This window comes from Lepidochelys olivacea, assembly GCF_965140295.1.
Source record: "Lepidochelys olivacea isolate rLepOli2 genome assembly, chromosome: 18".
Classification (NCBI taxonomy): Eukaryota; Metazoa; Chordata; order Testudines; family Cheloniidae; genus Lepidochelys; species Lepidochelys olivacea.
This window is the reverse complement of record NC_140428.1, coordinates 14101320-14125149: the sequence shown is the minus strand read 5'-3', so window position 1 is coordinate 14125149 and position 23830 is coordinate 14101320. Positions and strand designations below refer to the sequence as shown.

General features: G+C 47.2%; 1 protein-coding gene across 3 annotated transcripts in view; it reads right to left on the bottom strand.

Moving 5' to 3' along the window:
- ACTL8 (actin like 8) overlaps positions 1 to 21919 on the bottom strand; it is a 34151-nt gene extending 12232 nt beyond the window's left edge. The window contains exon 1 of one of the 3 annotated variants that reach the window (XM_084651690.1): positions 21908 to 21919. The gene's annotated coding sequence lies outside the window, so the exon portion shown is untranslated. Of the gene's footprint in view, positions 1 to 21833; positions 21872 to 21907 lie in introns of those variants that run through there. The other 2 variants (XM_084651692.1, XM_084651691.1) reach the window with 2 other exon arrangements.
- Between the last annotated feature and the right edge of the window lie 1911 nt (positions 21920 to 23830).

Sequence of the window (23830 nt, the reverse complement as noted above, 5' to 3'; positions counted from 1 at the left end):
GTATATTATAATAGCAGGTGTCTTGTCGAGAGGTGCTTTTGGTCCCCTTTTATAAAAGGGGGAGTCTTTTATCTCTCCTCACATGGAGGCTGTTCCATACCACTGATTGTTGTCCTAACTTTTCCTAGTCAGAGGTGGAGCAACCAGAGCTGCACCCTGTATTCAAGGTGTGGGCATACCTTGGATTTATAAAATAGCATAATACCACAATATATCCATCCCTTTCCTCATGGTTCCCTAAGTTAGCCTAACCAACAGCCCTTGCCTGAAGGGGATCTTTGGGCTGAGTGTTTTACTGGTTTGTAATCCAGACTCCAGCGAGAAACTGCTGAATTGGAATTCATTTGCAAATTGGATACTATTAATTTAGGCTTAAATAGAGACTTGGAGTGGCTAAGTCATTATGCAAGGTAGCCTGTTTCCTCTTGTTTTTTCCTACCCCCCCCCCCCCAGATGTTCTGGTTTAACTTGGATTTTAACTTGAAGAGTGGTCAGTTTGGATGAGCTATTACCAGCAGGAGAGTGAGTTTGTGTGTGTATGGGGGTGGGGGGGATGTGAGAACCTGGATTTATGCAGGAAATAGCCCAGCTTGATTGTCATGCACATTGTGTAAAGAGTTGTCACTTTGGATGGGCTATCACCAGCAGGAGAGTGAATTTGTGTGGGGGGGTGGAGGGTGAGAAAACCTGGATTTGTGCTGGAAATCACTTTAGATAAGCTATTACCAGCAGGACAGTGGGGTGGGAATAGGTATTGTTTCATATTCTCTGTGTATATATAAAGCCTGCTGCAGTTTCCACGATATGCATCTGAGGAAGTGAGCTGTAGCTCACGAAAGCTCATGCTCTAATAAATTGGTTAGTCTCTAAGGTGCCACAAGTCCTCCTTTTCTTTTTGCGAATCCAGACTAACACGGCTGTTACTCTGAAACCTGTCATTACTGGTTTGTGTAACTTAAGTTGCTGGGTTCCACCAAACAAGCAGAATCTGGCCTGGTGTGTAGATCCCCCTTCCACTCAGGGTGGTGTAAGTCTGTGGGAATTCTCGTAACATTGGTTCCCAGACCAGAGAAGCCTTTTCCATTCTGTAGGCTATCAGAAATATAGCCAAAACATATGGACATGGAGAGGAAAGTTTTAGTCTTATCCACAGGACTAAGGACAGGTCTGCACTAAAGAGTTATACTGAGCAATGTAACTGGGTCAGTGAAAAAATCTACACCCCCAAGACAGTTAAGCAACCTAACCCCAGTCTCTATAGCACTGGATCAGCAGAAGACTTCTCTTGCCAGCCTAGCTACGGCCTCTTGGGGAGGTGAGTTAACGATACCAATGGAAGAACGCCTTGCATTGCTGTAGCAAGGGTCTACAGTGGAGCAGCTGAAGCTAGGATGCTGAAAGCTTAGACAAGGCTTGGATATCTTTAGATCTACTGCTGCAAGACTTTGGATTTGCAGGTTGAACACTCAAGTAGGACAAGCCTAGCTGTCCCAAGACACAGAAGCTCAGTGTTCCTTCCACAAATTAAGTCCTTTGTTTTACAGGCCTCCTAGCCCTTAGTTCAGAGGGAGAACTTCTCTGGAATCCTGCAGTTCCAACTGTTCCCATGTATGCCATGGGGTCACTTACCTGTGCAAAGTGGCTGCAAGATGCTACCAAGTGACCACACCAGCTTCAGTGCAGAATGGACCCAGTGTCTTTCTGCAGAAGACCAGAATCTCTTTTGAAGCAACTTCAAGTTAGGGAGTGGTCTTGAGGACCTGGCCAGGCTAGCGGCCATTACCCCATCCTATAGCACCAAGCAGCAGTTGGAGCCCCCACTCCCCCCACTGGATAGCAACAGCACACTAGCAGAGCTGTTTTGGAAGAGTCTCTTCCCTTGGGAGGCAGTTGGGCAGTCAGTCAAAGTGCTTTTCTCCTTATGAGAACACACTGAAAATTGCAGCTGTCTATTTTGTGCCATTTCAACCGAGATTGTCGATTGTTTCAAGAAGGGCAGATTATAGGCTGTCAAGCAACCTGAAATGGAGCCAGCCAGGAAGCTTCATGATGTTGAGCCCCTGAAAGCTACTCAGCAGATTAAAAGAAAAAGAAAATAGATTATAGACTGGAATAGCCTGCATGTCTCCTCACCCCCCTTGGCTATAAGCTTGACAATAGCTGCAGAGAAGCTAGAAAGAGAGTATTCTTCAGATGCCACTATTCCTGCTTAACACTGATTCACCTGCCACCTCATTACAGGGCACCAACCCCCATCCTGCTTTAGAGTCACCTAGAGGGGTAGGCTGGGCCTCTGGTCATTCTGGAAAGGGCAGAGGTCAGTTTGGGCAATATAGAGGATGCAGAACAGTGACCTGAAAGAGGCAAGAGTACTGGGTGTGTCTTTAGCCCTGGAGGTACCAGCCCAAGAGCTGGTTGCTATGGGAAGGCTTGGTGAGCAGCCACAGAAAGCCTTTTAGAGCTGGGGTCAGGGCAAGAGACTGGCCTAGAGCAGAGATTCTCAGCCAGGGGGTACATGTACCCCTGGGATACGCAGAGGTCTTGTGTGCGTACATCAACTCATCTGGATATTTGCCTAGTTTTACAACAGGCTACATAAAAAGCCCTAATGAAAGTAAAATGTTATACAGAATGACTTTTATACTGCTCTACACACTGAAATACAAGTACAGTATATTCCAATTGACTTATTCTATAATTATATGGGAAAATGAGATCAGCAATTTCAGTGATCACCTGCTGTCACGCTTGTCTTTTTAGGTCCGATTTTGTAAAGTTTAAGTGAGGTGGAACTTGGGGTACACAAGACAAATCAGACCCCTGAAAGGGGGACAGTCATTTGGAAAGGTTGAGAGCCACTGGCCTAGAGCAGCAATGCTGAGAAGCTGTGCAGTGTGGCTGGCCTGGGAGATACCTCTGTTAGTGTGGGACAATATTGGTGGGATTAACATAAGTAGCTAGATAATCTGTTCAAGTCTCACATTTAGCAGCAACATTAACTAACAGTTAGTTTCCCAGACAAGAACACCAAGCTTGAAAGTTTCTCTCATGACCAGAAGTCCGTTCAATTAAATTATATAGATATCTAACCTCACCCACCGGATCTAATATCTTGGGCCAATACAGCTACAATATTGCTTTCAACCTGGGAAGATTAAAAGTGGAAAGCTGCTAGATCTCCTCAGCCAGATCTTTTAGGACTCTTGTTGCAATGATGCACTCGTTTCACATTGCCAAGCTTCTCTGCACCTGATGACTGGAAGCTTGTTTAAAGGGAAAGCAGAGACTGAAGGCAAGAAAAACTAGAATCAGGAATGTCACACTTTGTAACAACCACTACCAAGTTGCTTTTGCTCTGACCATGTAAGCCGAAGACTAACATACCTCTTCCTGCCCCTAAGGTGTATGGGTTTGGAGACTGACTAAATCAGAGGGACTGGCCTTGCACTTTTGGACTGCCCTTTATAGGTGAGGTTTGGAGGCTCTCTACGAAGTAGAGAGCCTCCAATGCTTGTTAGGATATTTACATTCTAAAGGATCCTCTACTAGGGCCACAGGTAAGACAGAGTTCATTGGTGACCCACTTGGGCCAGTTGAGTCCAGTGATGAGCTGGTGTAACTGAAGAGTTGCAACTTTGGCACTAAATGGTTGCATCCCCCTCCACTCATAAATGCCAAGTCTATTGGGGAGCAACAAGTTACATCTAGGGTACAAGCCTGCCTCATCTGCCAAGCATTCTAGTCTAATGAGAGTCCTGAGGCTCTAGGTAAAGCCAATGGTTAATAGGGACCACCTCATGTATGCAGTTCAATTTACTACACCCTTCTGCATGGTGGCTGTTCCAGCCTAGATCATAGGCAGAGATTCATGACTGAAGAGGATGGGGCCAACTAGCTTGGAAAAGTGAGAATTTGCTTTCATCAGTGGGGCAAAAGCAGCATTTCAGACTCAGCCCCAAAGTGGATCTTTCCCAACCCAGTTGGGAGACTGCCCTCATTTTTGTAAGAGCTTGTTAGACACAGCCAAGAGCCCACTGCTGAGATCACACTGGTGCCCTGCCACTGTGGCAGCAGCATTATGCAGTGCTGGGCTTGATCTGCAAGGAGGCAGCCTTAATTCTGTGCAAATAGGAAGCGTTTGTTTTTAAAAGTAACTCTGCAGTTCACTTAAGTGAGGGAGGAGAGATGCCTGTGCCACCTGCATGCTAATCAGATTAGTACATCCCCCTCCATGCTGGGAGGGAAGGAGAAGGAGCACCCAGGAGTCTGGCAACTTGCTGGAAGACAGCATCAATCCGTGTTAAGGGGCAGCTGTCACAAGAGGCAGCTGTTCAGGAATGCAGCTGGAAGCGCTGCCCTCCCTGCTCCCTAGCATGCCCCCAAATACATTGTGTACTTATACCAGCTGAATCCAGATTCAGCCAATGTTGGCTGGAAGCCAGCCCATTCGGTGAGGCACTTCCTCCAACATCTCTAGTTGGAGTCAGAGCGCCACCGGGCCAGAGCAAGATGCAATGGAGATGATTATTCCTTTGATGAAACAGACTGAACTAGCCTCCAAAATCCCAGCAATCAGGGGTTGATATCATGGTGCTGATTTTTAGATTGCTTTGTGGCTCAGAAGAATAAAGACAAAACCAACCCACCCTGCAACATTCACAGAGAACCTCGGCATTCTGCTGAGGAGCTAGAGAGAACTGGGGAGGAACCCATCCAGGGGTTCTGCTGACTTTGTCAAGACAAGTTCGGAGCTAAGAACTCAACCTCAGGATGGAAATTTGATGCAGTTCAAGGCAGCCTAGTTCTCGTCCTCAGACAGGAGTCTCCCATTGTTAGACAGCAGCACAATTATGTCTGGAGTAACTGAGGGACGCCAGCTCCTCAGGACAAGTGGTGAGCCTAAGTAATTCAGATAATTAATACCCTAAAAGTAAGACAATCTGTTGTCTCAGATCATTGCTTTGAGGACAATTGCTGCACCAGGTAGTCTAAGGCCTGGTCTACACTATGAGTTGGTCAGATTTAACAGTGTTAAGTTGAATTAACCCTGCATCTGTCCACACAGCTTTTTTTTGGTTTTAAGAGCCCTTTATGCCAATTTCTGTACTCCTCCCCACCAAGGGGATTAGCGCTGAAATTGACATTGCTGTTTCGAATTAGGGTTAGCGTGGATGCAATTGGAAGGTATTGGCCTCCGGGAGCTATCCCACAGTGCACCATTGTGACTGCTCTGGACAGTGCTCTGAACTCTGATGCACCAGCCAGGTGTACAGGAAAAGCCCCGGGAACTTTTGAATCTCATTTCCTGTTTGGCCAGGTGAGCTCAGGACAGGTGACCATGCAGTTCCAGAATTGAGAAAGAGCTCCAGCATGGACTGAACGGGAGGTACTGGATCTGATTGCTGTATGGGGAGAGGAATCCGTGCCATCAGAACTGTTCCAAAAGATGAAATGCCAAAACATTTAAAAAGAGTCTCAGACCATGAGGCTACAGCAGGGATGCAAACAGTGCTGCGTGAAACTTAAGCTCAGACAAGCAAACCAAAGAATCAAATGGACGCTCTGGGACAGAACCCCAGACATGCTGCTTCTACGCTGAGCTGCATGCTATTCTAGGGAGTAAAGCAATCATCCTAGAGAATTGGATGGGGAGGAGGGGTTAGTTTGGTTTCTGCTGCTGCATGTTAACAGGAAAACTGCAGCACTAAATGGCCAACTCAATGTTCTTTGCTTAGTATGGGAGAGGAGGGGGCTGCTGTTATGAAGGTTGCAGAAGCCAAAAGACTATGGCTTACCATGGCCACCTGCAAGCTGAATTCTGTTGCCTGGCCCTGCATGTGTGATTTAACACCAAAGCTGCAGGCACTCAATACAAGATGCAAAAACGGCACCTTGTACCAAAAAAAAAAAAAAAAATCACATGTGCTATGTAATGTGAATCATGTTGTTCACCGTGAAAGAGTATAGCCATTGTTCCGTAAAATTTATCTTTTTAAATACTTCACTCCTTTTTTCCCCTCCAGCAGCTGCAAATATTTCAAGCCTCCCTCCTCTGTCCCAAAGGCTCTCAGATAAGGCAGTGGGAAAATAAAATGCACAATGAAGTGTTCTGAGCTCATGCAGTCGTCCGGCACTGACAGAGCTCAGCAGATTGCATGAAGGGACACAATAGCAGAGTACAGGAAAGTGGCTGATGAACTTGAGGAGAGGTGGTGGCAGGAAGATCAGAGGAGGCAGGAGGCAACACTGGAGCTACTGCAGGATCAAACGGACACGCTCTGGCATCTGGTGGAGGTTCATGAATGGCAGCAGGATCACAGACTGCTGCAGCTGCCCCTGCCCTCCCTCCTCCCCAAGTTCCATAGCCTCCCCACCCAGATGGGCAAGAACATGGGGTGTGGGGGGAAGCTCTGGGCACCCAACCACTCCACCCCAGTGGACAGCCCAAGTGACAGAAGGCTGGCATTCAACAAGTTTTGAAGTAGCCTTTTCCTTCCCTCCTCCCACACCCCACCCGGGCTACCTTGTGAGTTCTCCCTATTTTTATAATCAATTAACAAAACATGTTTTTTAAAAAATAGTGACTATTTCCTTTGCATGCAAGCTGTGATCAAAAGGAGGGGGGGAGAAGAGGGTGGGTGGCTTACAGGGAATTTAGAGGCAACCAAGGGGGTGGGTTTTCATCAAGGAGAACCAGAAATGTCACACGGTACCCTGGCCAGTCATGAAGCTGGTTTTCAAAGCTTCTCTGATGCGCAGCGCTTCCTGCTATGCTCTAACCGCCCTGGTGTCTGGCTGTGTGCATTCAGTGGCCAGGCTATTTGTCTCAACTTCCCACCCTGCCATAAACGTCTCCCCCTTACTCTGAGATTGCTGCTTGCTGTGTGCTCTGCAACAACGGGAATATTGGTTTCACGGAGGTCTGAGCAAGTCATTAAACAGCGCCAGTGACCCTTTAAACATCCCAATGCACCTTCTACCACCATTCTGCACTTGCTCAACCTATAGTTGAACAGCTCCTTACTACTGTTCAGGCTGCCTGTGTATGGCTTCATGAGCCATGGCATTAAGGGGTAGGCTGGGTCCCCAAGGATAACTATAGGCATTTCAACATCCCCAGGAGTTATTTTCTTGCCTGGGAAGTAAATCGCTTCTTGCGGCTTTTGAAGCGGACCAGAGTTCCTGAAGATGCGAGCGTCATGAACCTTTCCCGGCCATCCCACGTTGATGTTGGTGGAACGTCCCTTGTGATCCACCAGTGCTTGCAGCACCATTGAAAAGTCCCCCTTGCGGTTTATGTACTGGCTGCCCTGGTGGTCTGGTCCCAAGATAGGGATATGGGTTCCGTCTATAGCCCCACCAGTTAGAGAATCCCATTGCAGAAAAGCCATCCACTATGACCTGCACACTTCCCAGTCACTACTTTTGATGGCAGCAGCTCAATGATTGCATTGACTACTTGCATCACAGCAACCCCCACAGTAGATTTGCCCACTTCAATTTGTTTACTGACTGACCGGTAGCTGTCTGGTGTTGCAAACTTCCACAGGACTATTGCCACTTGCTTGTGAACTGTGAGGGCTGCTCTTGTATTCTTGTGCTTCAGGGCAGGGGAAAGCAAGCCAGCCAAAGTTCCATGAAAGTGTCCTTAACGCATGCGAAAGTTTCAGAGCCACGGGGAATCATTCCAAACCTTCAACACTATGTGGTCCCACCACTCTGCTCTTGCTTCCTGAGCCCAGAATTGGTGTTCCATGGCATGAGCCTGCCCCAGTAACACCATGATCTCCAAATTGTGGTTTTAGAGAAATCTGTGTTTATGTCATCAACATGCTGCTGTCGCTTCCTCGCCTGGTTTTTCAGGTGTGGGTTCTGCATAATGTGTTAGGTGTTCACAATGGTCACAACTGCTGCAGTGAGCTGAACGGGCTCCATGGTTGCCATGCTGTGGCATCTGCTCGGGCAATCCAGGGAAAAGAGTGTGAAATGATTGCTGTTGCTTTCATGGAGAGAGGGAGGGTTGACTGATGACATTTACCCATAACCACCTGGGGCCCCAAGTTTGTCCCATCAGGCATTGGGAGTTCAGCCCAGAATTCAAATAGGCAGCGGGGACTACAGGATAGCTACCCACAGTGCACCACTTGGAATGTCGATGCTTGCCACTGTACTGTGGATCCATACAGCTGAATTAATATGCTTAGTGTGGATGCATGCACTCTATACAATCTATTCCCAAAAATAGACTTCTGTAAAATCAGAGTATTTTCATTGTGTCGACATGGCCTAAGATGCTGCCTCCAAGGTCCCTTCTTGTGTTAAGTGAGATTTCACAGCATAGGAGCAGGTTCCATTTCTGGTGTCCTTATACACAGCCAGTTAGAGGACTAGTGAGACTAGAAATCAAAGTCTTGCATTTACCCACACTGATATTTGAGGGGCATTTAAAGACAAGATGCATCTCATAGCAGCCTCTGGGCTCTTTAGTTAGAAGCGTCTGCAGGGCAAGGAAAGGGAGGGTATTTTCAATCATTTGGGTAGCCAGACTAGCTGTTCCAGTACCCTTGGGATCCAAGCAGCTAAGCAGGGTTAGGTCAGGTCAGTAATTCGATTCAAGAACTCAGGGCTTTGGGAAATGGTGTTGACAGTTTCAAGCAGCCATCTTCCCTTTGCAAGAGAGTGATTTGGCAAGAAACAGTCTGCTGTTGGAGCCGAAGTTTTGTGCCCTATCTGGAGAGATCCAGCCTTTAGTGTAGGCTCTTTAAGGCACAATAGTGCCAACTCTGGTCACCTAAACCAGAGTGATTTGGTTCTGCCTACCCAGGGGTAGCCTCTCTATGCAAGATTCGCTGGCTTACTGTATCCTAGCAACAGTGGCTGAGTAAATGGTCCAATGGTGCCTAGCACCCACTGCTTTTTAAAAAAAAGTGAGGAAACACTGACTGAGCCTGGTTGTTGGCAGGTGGGATTGAACCTGGGGCCTCTGGAGCTAAATGCATGAGCCTCTACTGCATGAACTAAAAGCTATATGGCTCTTCATTAAGGCTGTAGAGTAGACTCAGTCTCCAAGTGGTCTTGGTGCCACTAGATGGACCAGATCACCACACCCAGGAGGTGTGGGGGTTACACCTGCAGTAACCCAGCCTACAGGGAAGCCTCTTCCCACTAGGGCTGGCAGAACATGAGCCATTTGAAGCTCATAGGAATCTGTTTGGGAAAGCTATGGGAAGTGTCGATTTGACCAAAAGGGTTTGTGGCCAACACTGAAGAATGCTTCAAAAACTTGTTCCCCCCCGCCCCCCCCAAAATGAGGGGAGGTCCCAGGAGGAAATTCAGTGAAGACAAGGCAGGTTCAGACCAGCTCTATTCCTCAATCCCATTACAGGGACAGTCCTTCTGAGACACTAGGATTTTGTCTGGCTGTCAGTTCTATCTTATAAGCTCTTGGCCTCAGCAGGTTTGCACTCCTGGTTGTGATCACCTGGCAGCATAAGCACTAACTCCATGGATGTTCAGCACCCACTGGCAGCCAGCTCCTCCCCCAAGGGTCTCCTGATCAGTACTTCCCCTCCCAGCACCTCCCCACCCACTGCAACCACCTGCTCTGCAGCATGCAGGAGACATGGCAAGGGGTAAGAGGGAGGAGCAAGGGCCAGGTGTGCTCAGGGGAGGGGTCAGAATGGGGCAGGAAGAGGTGGGGGCAGGGCCTGCGGGAGCACCCCCAGCACAAAGAAACTTGCTGTGTATGCCTGGCACTCTGGAGGAGTCCCCTCACCTTCTTGCACTATGCCATCTATTACACAAGCCAGCTGCCCAAGAGTCACCCATGAAGGGACTGCAGTGATACTGACCACCTTGCAAACCTATAGAGCACATGGGAGTGAGATTGCAGTGCCATTGGGATAGGCCTCCCGACAGCATGGAATGGGAGAACCAAGGAATCTCTCACCAGATTTTCCTACAAGCTGGGAGGCTGCCCGGCCACAAGATCCTTGGCACTCACTATCCCAGTGAGTGAGCCTGACAAGAGCCTAATCCCCATTATGCATGTAATATTCTAAGAGCCCTGCCCCACTGAATGTCTGGGGATTGTGTGTCCAATAGCCAATTGACTTATTAACACACCAATAATGGCTGGGAGATTGTGGCTTTGATAAGTGCAGCTGAGGTCAACTGCATTAAGAAAATGTAATTAGACGAATAAATTCTTGGCAATTTTTTTTTTTAAACTCTCTCAAGAGAGGGAGCATCTTACGGTGCCTCATTAGCTACAGAAGCCACAGATCCCAAGCACTGGCAGAAGGCCAGGAGAATGCGCTGGTGGATTTTACACTCTTGTTAAGTTGGACATAAGCATGTGTGCGTCAGCAAGGGGCAGTCTTTAGCACTTAGGAAATCAACAGTACTAGTGGGAAAGTCCAGCAGGGTGCTGTGTTTGTTGCTAGATTCTAGAAGATGGTTAATAGGGACCCAGCTTCATCTGTTCCTGCCTGGCCTAATTTGCCATTAGCTGTGGCTTGAAAAGCACCTCTGGTTTGTGCATAATGCAGAGAAGGCCGAACCCCCTGCAAGGACTAGCTCTTGCATGGAAGTGAAATATTCCTGGCAAAAAACCCCTCTATTTACTGATCTCTATACCACATGCTTTCCAGCCTACTTCCTCTTGCATCCCCACCTTCCAGCAGCAAGAGCAAGGAAGCTACTTCCTTGATGTGTCAGGAGTGGACCACAGGTCATGACTCCATCCCAGCAGTGGGCAGGCGAGTGATTTTAACAAGATGCGTGCCTGAGGCAAGGTTTGGGATAGCAGGATTGATTGCATTGCTTAATATTTCATAAGCATCTGCTGGTGAAGCTCTCCCCCTTGCCTCTCAGGAGTTCTGGGTGAGCTTTCCAGAGATTCTTTCTGCAACCTTCACTCAACTCTGCTCCCAGGCAGCCTGGTCTATACAAGGTTTTACTGCTTTCATCTCTGTAGTATTATCTGAGCACCTACAGCAGCATATTAAGCATTGGGACTAATTGGTCACCTGCTTGGTTCTCTCCTTGGGGAGATGCATGTGCAGTGGAAGTGTCTTGTTTGAAAGCATGTGGTTTTAAATAGAAATGTGTGAGAGCCTTAGTGCATCCCTTTACCAGGGAGGGAGTGGGTGTATGCCCTGAAGTCCAGCTTTTGGAAACAATGAAGCCTGATTAAAACAGCTGCTTAATATCCCACTGCAGCGACTAGGATGCTCTTCCCGTCAGTTTTAAGCTTTAGAGCAGTCAAAGCAAAGACTCTTGCACTGTGTCCTATTTAGCTGGACTTGCACTCCTGACCTGTTCCACCAGATTAAGGTGCAATACAGCAGACACGTTCATGGCAAAGGTGACTGGTGTAACGTCAGTGGAAGATTTGCCATCATTGAGACAAAGCATGCTCTAGCTCAACTGCACGTTCACCCTGATGCAGGGAATACTGGGTGACAATACAGCCTGTGGTCCTGGAGTATTAACTGGGTCCCCTCTTTTTGCAGGGTAGAGATGTTGGTGGGTAAGGGAGACAGCTCTCCAAATCCTGTAGGCCAACTTGGCTGCAGAATCATACAAGCACATAGACAGCCCCCACTTATGCAAGTGTTCAGTAGCCTGACTGCTTCCAAGGATAACCAGCAGTCGTGTCCCTTTTTTTATAGGCTGGGACTATGAAGGGGTGTTCCCTTATCACTGACTGCCAGAGGGAGCTGGTTATGAAGAACCCCCTCCTCAACCCACATGTTTTGTGCAGCATCATGGCACATTTCTTATTGTTACTACAGTACTAGGCTCTCTGGACCTCCCTGGGAGCATAAGGAACCATCTTTCCAGCAATTGCTTTGTCCATCGCAGCTGATGCCTTTCTCCAGTGGGTGGTCTATTTAACAGGACCAGGCAGATGTCCCATTTGAAGACTTGCAGTTAGAATATTACCTAGCTTCAGGACTGACAAGAGGGGACAATTTTATCAGGGCCCTCCCCGCAGCTCAAATCTGTACCTGTGGGAAAGTAGGAATGGGTGAGGCCCTAGACAGTGTATCAGGACCCCAAATCTCTCAATGGGCTTGTCTAGCTCTTAGCTGAGAGGACTGAAGTCAATATTGTCATCCCATTTTACAGATGACAAAATGGTGGCACAAGATAATGACTTGCCCAAGGTCATCCAGATGAACCTAGGGCTCTGCCACTATCCTATTCCTGGCTCTAAGTCTTAGTCAAGTACTCTATTAGGCCACACAGTGCTCCAGGGTAGGACAGGAAGCAGCCACTCTGTCTCCTGTTTTAGATTGCAAAAGGCCCTTTGCCACCAAGTGTGGCCAGCACCCAGAATTACTCTGGCCTTAAAGGCATGGAATGAATCCCAAATGTGTCAGCAGTTTGACAGAAATACTCCAGAGGTTAAAGTAAGTAGCATTCCCCCACTTTAGTGTTACTGGGCAAGTCTGAGTGAATGGGTCTTGTATGTAAATGCTCTGACTATTGGACAATCCTGTTGAGTCCTCCCTAGATCTAGGGCAGAGAAATTGCTTTCCAGAGACACTGTGGTGATCAGTTTCATCTAGTGTGCCATGCAGTGTTTTTAGCCAGGGCACAATAGTCCAGGACCAGACCATGCAATTGGCTGGCTGCAGACTGGTCTTGTCAGTCAGTATGGACAAGGAAACAAGTAGCCAAACAGCTTAAGAGGTGAGAGGTCAAACACCCAGGTACGAGTTAATGCTTCAAGCATTAGTAACACACGTTAAACAGCGTGTTCATTTAGCTATGACATGAGGAGGTGGCAAGACTGAGTAGGAACTGCAGGCTTATGCTCTGAGCAGCTGTGGTTAGTGTGATGGCAAGTGTTGCCTTCACACAAATTGTCTGAACCTGTACTAGGCTATCAGAGCATGCCATGTACAGCTGCTGACACCATTGTGAATGCTCCAGGTTTTCACATACTGCTGCCCTCTGAGCTCAGCCAACCCTCAAGTCAGCCAGTTCAGCTTCCCAGTTATCCCACAGTTATGTCTCCACTACAGCTGGACTTGGCATGTCTGCTTAAGTGTTTAACAAGACAGGGGGAAGTCTGATCAAGGTAAGGAGTGATTGTAGACTAGACAAAAGCTCCAAGCCAAGCTGCCTATGAGCCCAAGCTAGGTTACAGATCTATGCTGGAAGTCTTAGTTAATGTTCATTCACTAGGACAGAAGTGAATCAGGTCAGAGATCAAGGTGTTGCTATCATTCTCCCAACTTCCTTGGCTAAGGGGGCTTCTGCCATTAGTAAGGCCAGGATAGGATCCCATCTGTTGTCCCACTGTCCTGGTGAAGTGGAAAGCATCCAGCTTAAGCTGTCTGCAGTTAGCCTATTCCTAGGTAAGGCTGCTTTCCTGAACTCATGTTTAGTTGTGTAGCAGAGCCATTGAAGGGTGTGCTATTGAGCTTTTGGGACACTGGGTAGTTCCCTTGCAACAGATGGTATTGCAGCCTACCTACTTAACATGCACCCATGTGAGAGAGATGTGGTGTGCTCAGTGCAGACATCTGCACCTCTAGCAGCTAGAGCCGACTAGCAGCTGCCACTGGTTGTGAGCACTCTGCATAACACACCAGGCTCTTCCTAGAGTCTTTGGTACAGCTCCCCACACAGCTGTACCAAAGACTCTAGGAAGAGCCTGGTGTGTTATGCAGTGGTTCTCCCGTTTGAATTCTTCCATTACCAGCTCTGCTTCAATAGATAACATCTCAGGAAAGTGTTGGTACCTTGTCTAAGTCAAAGTCCTAGTATTGTCTGACCACAACTGTTCCAAGGACAGTGCTCTATTGAAAGACCTTTGCCTTGACAAGCCCCAGCCACTGGAGTCTAAGACAAGGGGCACACGTCTGCAGGACTGTTTGAATGAACTCAAAGATAATGTTAAAGTTGCATTGAGGGAAGACAGCTGCTCTTGCTCACCCTGTACCTAGGCAGCATGAATTAATTCAGTCCTGAACTCTAGATTGATCACCTCACTTAATCAAATTAAGAACAAATGAAATAATGACAGCTGTGGTGGAATTATTATCTGCAGTAAGGCATCTCAAAATTTATGAAGTGTAATAAAAACCATATCTTTAACTGTCAGTTAGAATCACACTTAAAATGCTCCGTGTGCCTTTTTCATTGAAAGTCGATTGAAAGGAAAGGAAGAGACCTACCCTGGAGCTTATGGATTGGTTTTATCCAGGGTTTGGGAGGATACATTCAACAACTTGCCACATTGGAAGCAAGCCACCCCTACTAACTTAAGCCAACTAGTGGGGCATGCTTAGCTGGACCACTGATCCTGGAATCTCTACCAATTTAGTCCTGTAGCATTCCCAAGGAATATACATTTGCACATTTCTAGACCCCATAATGCAGACCAGTTGTGGTCTCCCTGTGTTGCCAAGATTTAAGCTGTAGTTTGAGTATACCACTTAGTTTGGTTTTGGTTGGTTAGTCTTGCTAGTTTGCAAGTGTCAGCCATGGAGTCTAGTCAGGGCAAGTTCTACTGTAGTTTGGTTTTTGGGGCACCTAGTCTCAGGTATCAGAGCCCTTGTCTGGAGTTAAGGGGGCTTGAGAGTACTTGAGACAAGCATCCAAGATTTGTGCTTAGCCTTAAGCATTTTGTTCTAGGCAGACTACTGAACTCAAGGCTTCTCCCCCAGAGGGTGTGTTGCTACCAGTGACACTGAGAGTGGTTAAACTTTGGTTCTTTAGATCACTGTATGAACAGTAAAGCCTTGGCTATACAGCTATGTCCAGCATTGCCTTCTTACTGATAGAAAGAGGTAGCCAGGGAGTTTGTTCTAGTCCTGACTTTGGGAAGAAACTTGGCGTTAGCATGCTAGAACACCTTGCTAGGATCTACAGTAGACACTGCAAGCAGTACTCAACTTTGGGCCACATGCCAGGTAGACAGAGCTTTGATACTAGGATTGGTAGTCTACAGGTTGCAAGTTCATGTTGAAAGTGACCTGTGTAGGGTAGGGGGAAAGATGTTCTTATGCCTTTGGCTACTTTAGTCAGAAGAGCCTGGAAGACGCCATACATCCTGATGGGAGGGAGGAAGAACAAGGAAAGCCTGTTTTTCATATTAGAAGTTCAGGTCCCATCTCATTAAAAATGGCTATGAGGTGATGTCGTAGCAATCATTGAATGATTACTTTTGATATGAACAAGAACTTAAGGTGTTTATTGCTGGTAATGTCTTGGAGGAGGATGTCTTGTTAGAGATTTGCAAGAGAGAAAAGGAGTACTTGTGGCACCTTAGAGACCAACCAATTTATTTGAGCATAAGCTTTCGGGAGTTACAGTACTCCTTTTCTTTTTGCGAATATAGACTAACACAGCTGTTAGTCTGAAACTTGTTAGAGATTCAGCACTCAGTCCTTCAATTATGGTGAGTTTGCAATACAAGTTGTACAAGACCCCTTAACAAGTCCTTCATGCCCACAGTTGGCTTTCTTGAGGTTTCCAAAGTAGACTAAGCAAGAAGGCCCTTCCAAACTCTTCCCACATGAAGAGTTGGGTTGCTGCCTTCAGAATAGGGTGACCAGATGTCCCAATTTTATAGGGACAGTTGCAATATTTGGGGCTTTGTCTTATATAAAATGCCTATGACCCCCAAACCCCAGTCCCAATTTCACACTCTGGCCACCCTACTTCTGAAGTCCTTTGCAGGTTACCATTAGAGATGACATTGGGCAAGGATATCTATAGGTTCCTGAAGCCACTGTGTTTGCTTCCATTTCTTCAAGAGCATCCAATGTCCAAGCCTGGGGCAGAGTGGAAGAATTTCCTGTTCAGTTATCTTAGGACTAGCAAGTCCAAAGACCCTTCATGGATTTAGTTTAAAGGCCTTTCAGAGAAATCCATACTCTGGGCCATCTCAGTGTGATTTGTTGCAGCAAAAGTTTCAAAAGAAGCTGAAGTCACAGGAGACCACAAGACAGCGTTTCAAGGAAGTCCTGAACACTTGATATATGCTGATCAAAATTCAGCCTCTACACATGTAGGAAACCTTCAATTGCTCTAGAATCAGAGGAAATTGCTCAGGGCAGACACTGGAAAAGTCACCGGAGTGGTAATGGAAAGATTAAGAGCCATTTGCGTACTAAAGACAAATTTTAAATAAATAGCTTTAAGAGGGAAGGCTTCTGTAGCAGTGAGAAGAGCTGACAGCTGATGGAAGCCAGGTGGGTGTATATTGTAAGAAACTTGAGAGTCAGAGACAGTCTCTATGTTCATTGTTATGCTTCACTGCATCAGTCACTTGCGACGGCACTATTAGGCTTTGCCCAAGGAGGTGGGCAGGTAGCACATGTACCCACCTGCTGAGTCAATGCGCTTCCAATTGCGGCAGCTTTGGCACGCAGTGGATGACACAGCCCTGCCTGCTCTCCTATCCTCCCCCTTCTAGCCAGGCACGTGTCATTTACACTGGCATGCCTAGGATGGCTGCACCACGCCATTGGGCCCACTGCCAAATGAGCATTTGACTCAGTGAAGTGACCAACTGCTGGCCATAGAGTAAACAGACCAGCAAGGTCCAGGGAGTACAGGCACTGGAAGCCGAACTATTAAGACATGCCTTGGCTTCTACTTTGCCATCACCATGGCATCAGGAGAACTCCTATAAGCTTAGGGGGACAATCAAGTCCGGCGCTTTACTACATCCATGCTAGTGGTTACTTGTATCTGGAAGTACTTTCTGCGTTCACCTGCCAGCTGAATGGTGTTTAACTAGTTACAGCTAAATCCTTGGAGAGTTACAGACACCAGGGTTATGCACTGGCCAGTCAGCCACACCCCTCATTTGGGGCCAGGAGTACAAAATCCGGCAGCAGAAGCTAAAAAGCAAATATAGTAGCGTGTTAAACGTAAACTACTGAAATAAAGGGAAAGCAGCGTGTCTCTTCTGCATAGTAAAGTTTCAAAGCTGTATTAAGTCAATGTTCAGTTGTAAACTTCTAAAAGCCACCATAATGTTTTGTTCAGCATTACAAACGCCTTGGTAATGGAGGTTGTTTGTAACTGAGGTTCTACTGTATTTGTGTTGTAACAGCACCTCCAGCAGGTTCCCATTGTGCTATTCCCAGCCTCAGAACTTAAAGCCCCAATAGGACAAGACAAGAGGAAGTAGCCCCATTTTACAGACCGGAGACAGAATGAGGGGACTTGCACTGTTATACAGGAGTCTATGGCAACTGAACCCAGACCTTCCGAGGCCCAAACCAGCATCTCCAACCACAAGGTCACCCTTTCTCAGCAAGGAGAGTACAGGACAACTCCTACCATCCTGGAGTAGATTTAGGACTGGCAAATGCCAAGAACCTAGCCCTATTACTCCAATGTAGAGCTGGGTAAATCTCTCCCCTCCATTATTTCTCAAGCAAAATAACCAAAACAGATTCTTAAACTTGTCAGTGCTGCTGAGTTAGTGTTGGCTTCAGCCAGTTTTGTTAGAAGCCGCCTAGATGTTGGTAATGTTTTGTGTTGAAACAGGCTTCAGACAAAAATCAGCGTCAAGATTCCCTTTCATCTGGTCAAAAAAGGGTTTTTAAATGGAAATTTAGAGTGTGGGGTTTGTCTGAAATTAAGGGTTTGTTTTATTTTAATTATGCCAGCAAGACTTGTATACATCTCTACCCCTTCATTCTCTTCCCCACCAAGGCAGGCATACACCTTTTAAGATTCAAATACTAGTTTCCTTGGATAGGAAATATATTGGCAGTTCATCACAAGGCCTCCATCTGCTTAAAGGAGTCCGCTTGGCTAAAAAGCTTTATTTCCACTGCTTTGGGTCCTTCCAGACATCCCCCAAAGTAAGGGGAGAGTCAAAAAAAATGAAAACTCACAGTTGCAGACAATTAGGTGGTGTGAAAGGCAGCAAAAGCTTGCGGGAGCACAGAATAAAGAGATGGTTTAAAGATTAACAAAGTCTTGAAGTGACCAGACCACAGCTAGGCTGTTCATTGGAGACTGGTAGCAGAGCTTAGGGCCAACAGAACCTGGTACTGGTTTTCGCAACCACCGAGAAGAGCAGCTCAGCACAGAGAAGAACTTCAGGAGGAAAGCCAAGCACCATGCTGCTCAGTCAAGCCTAAACCTCCACTGACACAGAGCTCTGCAATTGCATCAGTGCATTAAGAGCACACTGACTAGTCGGGTTTCAGAGTAGCAGCTGTGTTAGTCTGTATTTGCAAAAAGAAAAGGAGGACTCATGGCACCTTAGAGACTAACCAATTTATTTGAGCATTGATGAAGTGAGCTGTAGCTCACGAAAGCTGGATACATGACTATTCAGTTTTACATACAGTCCTCATACACCCATTACAATAGTACTGCATTGGCATATGTACCCGCAGCTCCCAACATGGCTGCTTTAATGGGCTGCTGTCTGTAGCACCTAAGGGCCACAGGTCTGCTCTCCCTTTCCACACCCCTCCTGGAAGGTGTAGGAGAGCTTAACAATGAGCACCTCATGAAAGCACTTTCCCCTACAGACCTCAAGTTCTCAGGAGGCCCAGGGAGATCTCCCACTACATGCTGTTTCCTGAGCCACAGCTTCTTCTCTCCCCTATCTCTAGCACTCAGCAGGAGCAAGGACCTATTCTCATTTGACTCTGGAGGAGTGTAGAAAGCTTCCTCTACTTCCTGTCATGCACCTAGCTATTCCAGGTCCTGTCCCCTCAAGGGAACTTCCTAAAGCCCAAGAGATCCAGGCCCTCCCCTGTATGCCAGTTTCTTTACATGCTGCCAGAGTCAGAAGTATTCACTACATTCCAACTCATGTCGAGTTAGGGGAATCACTGCTGATTCTTGGCCTTCTAGAGCATTCAATGAAAGGACAAGCCACATTCCATTCTACAGAGTTGCTAACTAGATCCTTCCTAATCCAGAATCTTGGCACCTGACATTGCAGCAGGGGATAAATCAGACAGAACACAACTGGATATTCAGGCAACATGCTGAGCCTGTACTTTGGAGTCCAAATGCAATTAGAGAAAGCCCTTGAAGCCTTGATCTCCGCTAGTCTCCTGGAAGTAGACTTAAAGTGGGCCACCAGACGCACTGCTGACCATACCATGGTCTGAAGATTTGGTTGCTTTTTCCCCTCCTAGTGGTGTGCTCAGAAAGGTAAAGGACACTTTGTTAAAACTCATGTTATCCTGGCAAAGGACACTTGTTCTCTTTGGAGAGCCCTGTCAAAAGCCAGCTTGTTTAATGGAAGAGCGGGTCAACTGAAAGCTAGTTTTAACCCTCCAGTATTAGAGGCAAAGTTCACTTCTAGGAATGGTTGGCAAGAATCTCTCATTTAGGTACCAGGCAGATGCAGCACTCAGTAGCTGGACATCAGTCCACTATTGCATTGTCTAGGCTAGGATTTAAGGTGTGATCTTAGTACCTTATAATTGACATAGAATCTCAGGGTTGGAAGGGACCTCAGAAGGTCATCTAGTCCAACCCCCTGCTCAAAGCAGGACCAATCCCCAATTTTTGCCCCAGATCCCTAAATGGCCCCCTTAAGGATTGAACTCCCAACCCTGGGTTTAGCAGGCCAATGCTCAAACCACTGAGCTATCCCCACCCTCCCGTGTCTCCACCACGGTTGTGGAGATTTAGACAAGGCACTCAGTAAGATGGGCACGTTAGAGCCCACATTTCTTCATTGAGCTTGTGTTTCACAAGTATGGATGTTGGTCATGAACACTCAGTCTAGTCTAGGAACTAGACGCCATTCAGTCCTGGTCTGGATAAGGCCTGATGAATGGTTAAGGGGAATTACTACCTGACATGGTACTGCATCAGTTATACCATGCCTTTGGAGATTCTTGACCACTGGTCTAGCAACTCCCTGCGTTTGTAGTTTAAAGGGAAGCAGCCCTTCTTGTTTCAAGATGTAAGCCAAGATCACCGACTTGGTCACTAGTCAAGAGCATCAGTCTGTATTCATGTACATCTGTAGAAATACCAACATGTCCATCCCAAGTTCAGGCACCCCGGAAGTGACATGGGCTCTTCCCATGTAAACCCCACCCCCAGTTCCTCTCCCCACCCACCCTAAAGAAAAGAAAAAAGACAACTAAGGGTCAGACTATTGGTGGCTTTGCTCTAGGACAGTCACTGCCAGCTGGCCACAAGATCAGGGATTTACATGTTACTGTTTCCTGTGTGCACTAAACCTTTGCAGCTACACTGGGGGTGTGCAAGAGATTCCACACCCTCTGAAGTGTTCAGGTTAGATGTTACAACCAGGCAGACAATTCCATTAAAAAAAAAACAAACAAAACCAGGACCTATTGAAGTGTTTCAACAAACAGTGAGGGAGAGACCAACCACCCCCATTCCCTCACCTCTAAAGTTAACCACAACTATTTCCACAAACGCCACTGTTGACAAAATGGCATTTTAGTTTTGGGAGCAGGCAGGGGGGATTGGAACTGTTGACTGATCAGTCTTTGCTGATTGAAGGGTACCTGAATGGGCCATACTTCTCTGTACTGTACAGCACTTTCCCTAAGTGTTTGAAAGTGACTAGGCTGCAATTCCTGCCCTGTTTAGTGCAGAGGAGGCAAGCCAGATGAAGATATTGAAGTGCAGCACCACTCAGAAAAGAGATCACAGGGTTACAAGCCTTTGTCTCAGCTTCCCTAACAGCAACACAAGACAGGTGATTTCTTAGCAGCTGGTGGGGCCCTGAGTCCAGCGGCCTTCTGACTCTCTCATGCCACCCGTAGGGAGTGCAGAGCAAGTTATGTTCAGTTCTACACCTGCAAACCCATTGTCTCAACGAGCAGAGACAGGGCTCGGCTTGATCCTGCAGTTAGAATTCGGTCAATGCTTCAGACAGAACACAACCTAGCCAACTAAGTATCCTCTCTCCAGGGAGGGAGAAAGAGTTGCACTCCCTCATTAAAACAATCAGAAAGAACTCAATCTGATCATTCAGAAACAAAGTTTATGGATGGTGGTTCTCTTTTTTTTTTGCAGGAGGGGGGGCGGTAGCTACTTTTCAGCTTATTGTTGCATTTTAAACTCAGAAAAAGCTGCAGCACACAAGGGGTTAACCATCCAGTCCATCATTAAGCAATTCAAATGAATCTCTGCCTTGTTTTGGACGTCTGCCCTTCTGCAGCTCAATCAAGTTAAATAAGCAATTGGAGCAGGTGAAGGACACAAGCTCCTTGAATCATTAGGAAGGAAAACAAGTGCTGAAGTGCATTTCCCAGGCAGGTTTAAGATTTCCTTTGCCCTCCTAAGGCTACAGCATCAGCTGGATGCAGTGGAATGTATCCCCCAGCCCTCTTTAGAGAGAGGATGCTTATTGAGCAGCTAGACTACAGTGCAGGCAAGAACCAAGCTGCTCTAACCAGAGTGCTTATGTGCCACAGTCTACTTAGCACAGGCCACTAGCCAACAAACAGGGAACCCAAGCCAGCTTCCAGGTAGGCTGCAATTCCCTGGAAGAGGCAGCTAAGAGGGCATATTAGACACATGCGGACCTAGTTCCCAAAGCTAATCATGGAGTATCTCGCATAGTTTCACACAACACCACTAGCCACACCTGTCCTCAGACTGAATCTTACACACAGAGCTCCAGTCAGGCAAAGATTTCCAACAGGAGGGAGGAAAGAAACATATCCTAGCAATTCTTAGGATACAAGCCAGGGCTTGATCGGTCTTAGTAACTAATATTCCCACCTGCATAGTCTCATTTAAAGGTGAAACCCAGACATCTGTAGTTAAGAAGGTAGATCAGATGCCACTGGAACAAACTAGGCTAATAAATCACATGCAAGGAAACTTACAGCCTCTGCTCAGCAAGCAGCCTTTTCCCCAGGCCCTCCACAACTGGGAACAGAGACTAAAAACCACTCCTTACCTGCTCAGATGCCCTCACAAGGAATGGAAGGATAGCCTCACCCCCAGCCCAGGGGCCTGCTTTTATACAGTTAGTCTAAGAGGGCCCCGCCTCTCTCTTAAAGTGCCAGTGAACCCCGTTCCATCTGGCTACCACCACCATCTCCGTTGCCTTCCTTCCCTGTTGTGTCTACTTCCAAGGCAGAGACTCTGCTGAACGCAGTGGAGCAGCAGTGTGGCCTAGGGAATAGGGCTGACCCTCAGGAAACTTGGCTTCCATCCCAGCCTTGCTGTGCGACCCTGGGTGAGTTGCTCTGTGCCTCTGTTTCCCCTCCCACCCTTTGTGTATTTAGATTGTGAGCTCCTCGGAGCAGGGACTGTGTTTCATTGTGCGTGCGTGCAGCGCCGAGCGCAGTAGAACCTCAAAGTGTAACTGTAATACAAATAATAGTATTGAACCCACATGCTCATCGGCCAAGGCTGGGGAAGCTGCTCTGGATGCTAGAGTGGTAATTAAATGCCAGCCGGGAAATGAGTGGCAGAGGATACAAACTGATTCTGCCACCTCCATCACTTGTTCCTCCTGCTGGGGAGAGATCCGACACAGGGCTTGCCAATTAGGACTCTCCCCAGCCCGAAAGCAGCAATGTCAGCCAAACAGCGGGAGACAGCTCCTTCCTACAGCATGCAGCTAACTGGAGCAGTTGTGCTTCTCCTGCCCCGCACCTACAAGGCAGAGAGAGAGGATCTCTCTCCCTTATTACGCATTCCCCTGAGGGCACAGGCAGCTTCTCAGCAGACTGGACGCAAGACCGATGTTAGATCTCAGGAGGGGAAGAGCACGGGCTTTAGGAAGACAAAGTGGATGCCAGTGCCCCAGACATGAAAGCAAGAAAACATGGAGGAGGGGAAATATTTGTATGGAAAGAAAAAAGAACCAAGCACTTAATTCAATGAACCAGAAAGTCCATACACAAAACTACACCTCTAGATACATGCGCAGGCTAGAAAAATCACATTCTATTTACCTGTAAGGTGCTACCCTGCACTGAAACTTTCCCACCACCACCGTTGCTCAGAACTGGGGTCGCTCAGCTGCACGGCACGCTAGCAGAAACCCCAGGCAGTCTCCTTCACAGCTAGCCCCAGCTAGAGGGTGCTGCAGTAGCCTACTCTAGCAGTAACAAAGGTCTACATGGTGAGATCCTCATCTAATAGCAAAGGGCCCAATCTCTGGGCCAGCCAAAGATAAACGAAGGCTCTCTGGGCATGAAGGAGCAGCGCAAAGTCCAGCAGGCCCCTGAGATAATGAGCTGCTTTGACAATGGACTCGCAGATGCCCTTAACTTAGCGTGAGGATACTGACTTTGCTAGTTATTAAAAATCCAGCACCATCTCTTCCATCTTTGCTGACTTGAGCATAGCAAGGCGGCTCTCCTCCAGGCCCTTATCTCTGCCATCCATTAGCAGAGACAAGGGGCCTCCAAGAGGAATTCACGAGAGTTAGCGTTACTCATGGGAATTACTAGTAACAAAATTTGGTGGAGGACAGTCTCTCAAAGAAGGTGGTGGGAACCCCATTACTCAAGATGGACAAGGCACTGAAGAAGAGACTGTATGAAATAAACTTCTGCTGGTTCAAGAGAGGCATAAGAGGAATGAACAGATCATTTAATCTATAACTGCAGTTACAGTTCAAAAATCAACTAGCAGGGCTATTGGTGAGTGACAGTTGCTTCTGCCCTCTAGTGGTGGAGCGTGGTGTTCCTACCAGACTGTGATATTCTGTACCTCAGGGGAACACCCTACACCCCCATGTTCATCTTTATAAAATGATTGTGTGGTATCCAATGCAAAGTTTGTCATGTTGGGTGTCTTCGGAAGGGTCATGATGCACTGAGCATGGTTGTTATAGTGATGTTATTGTAATTGTTACAGTTATGTT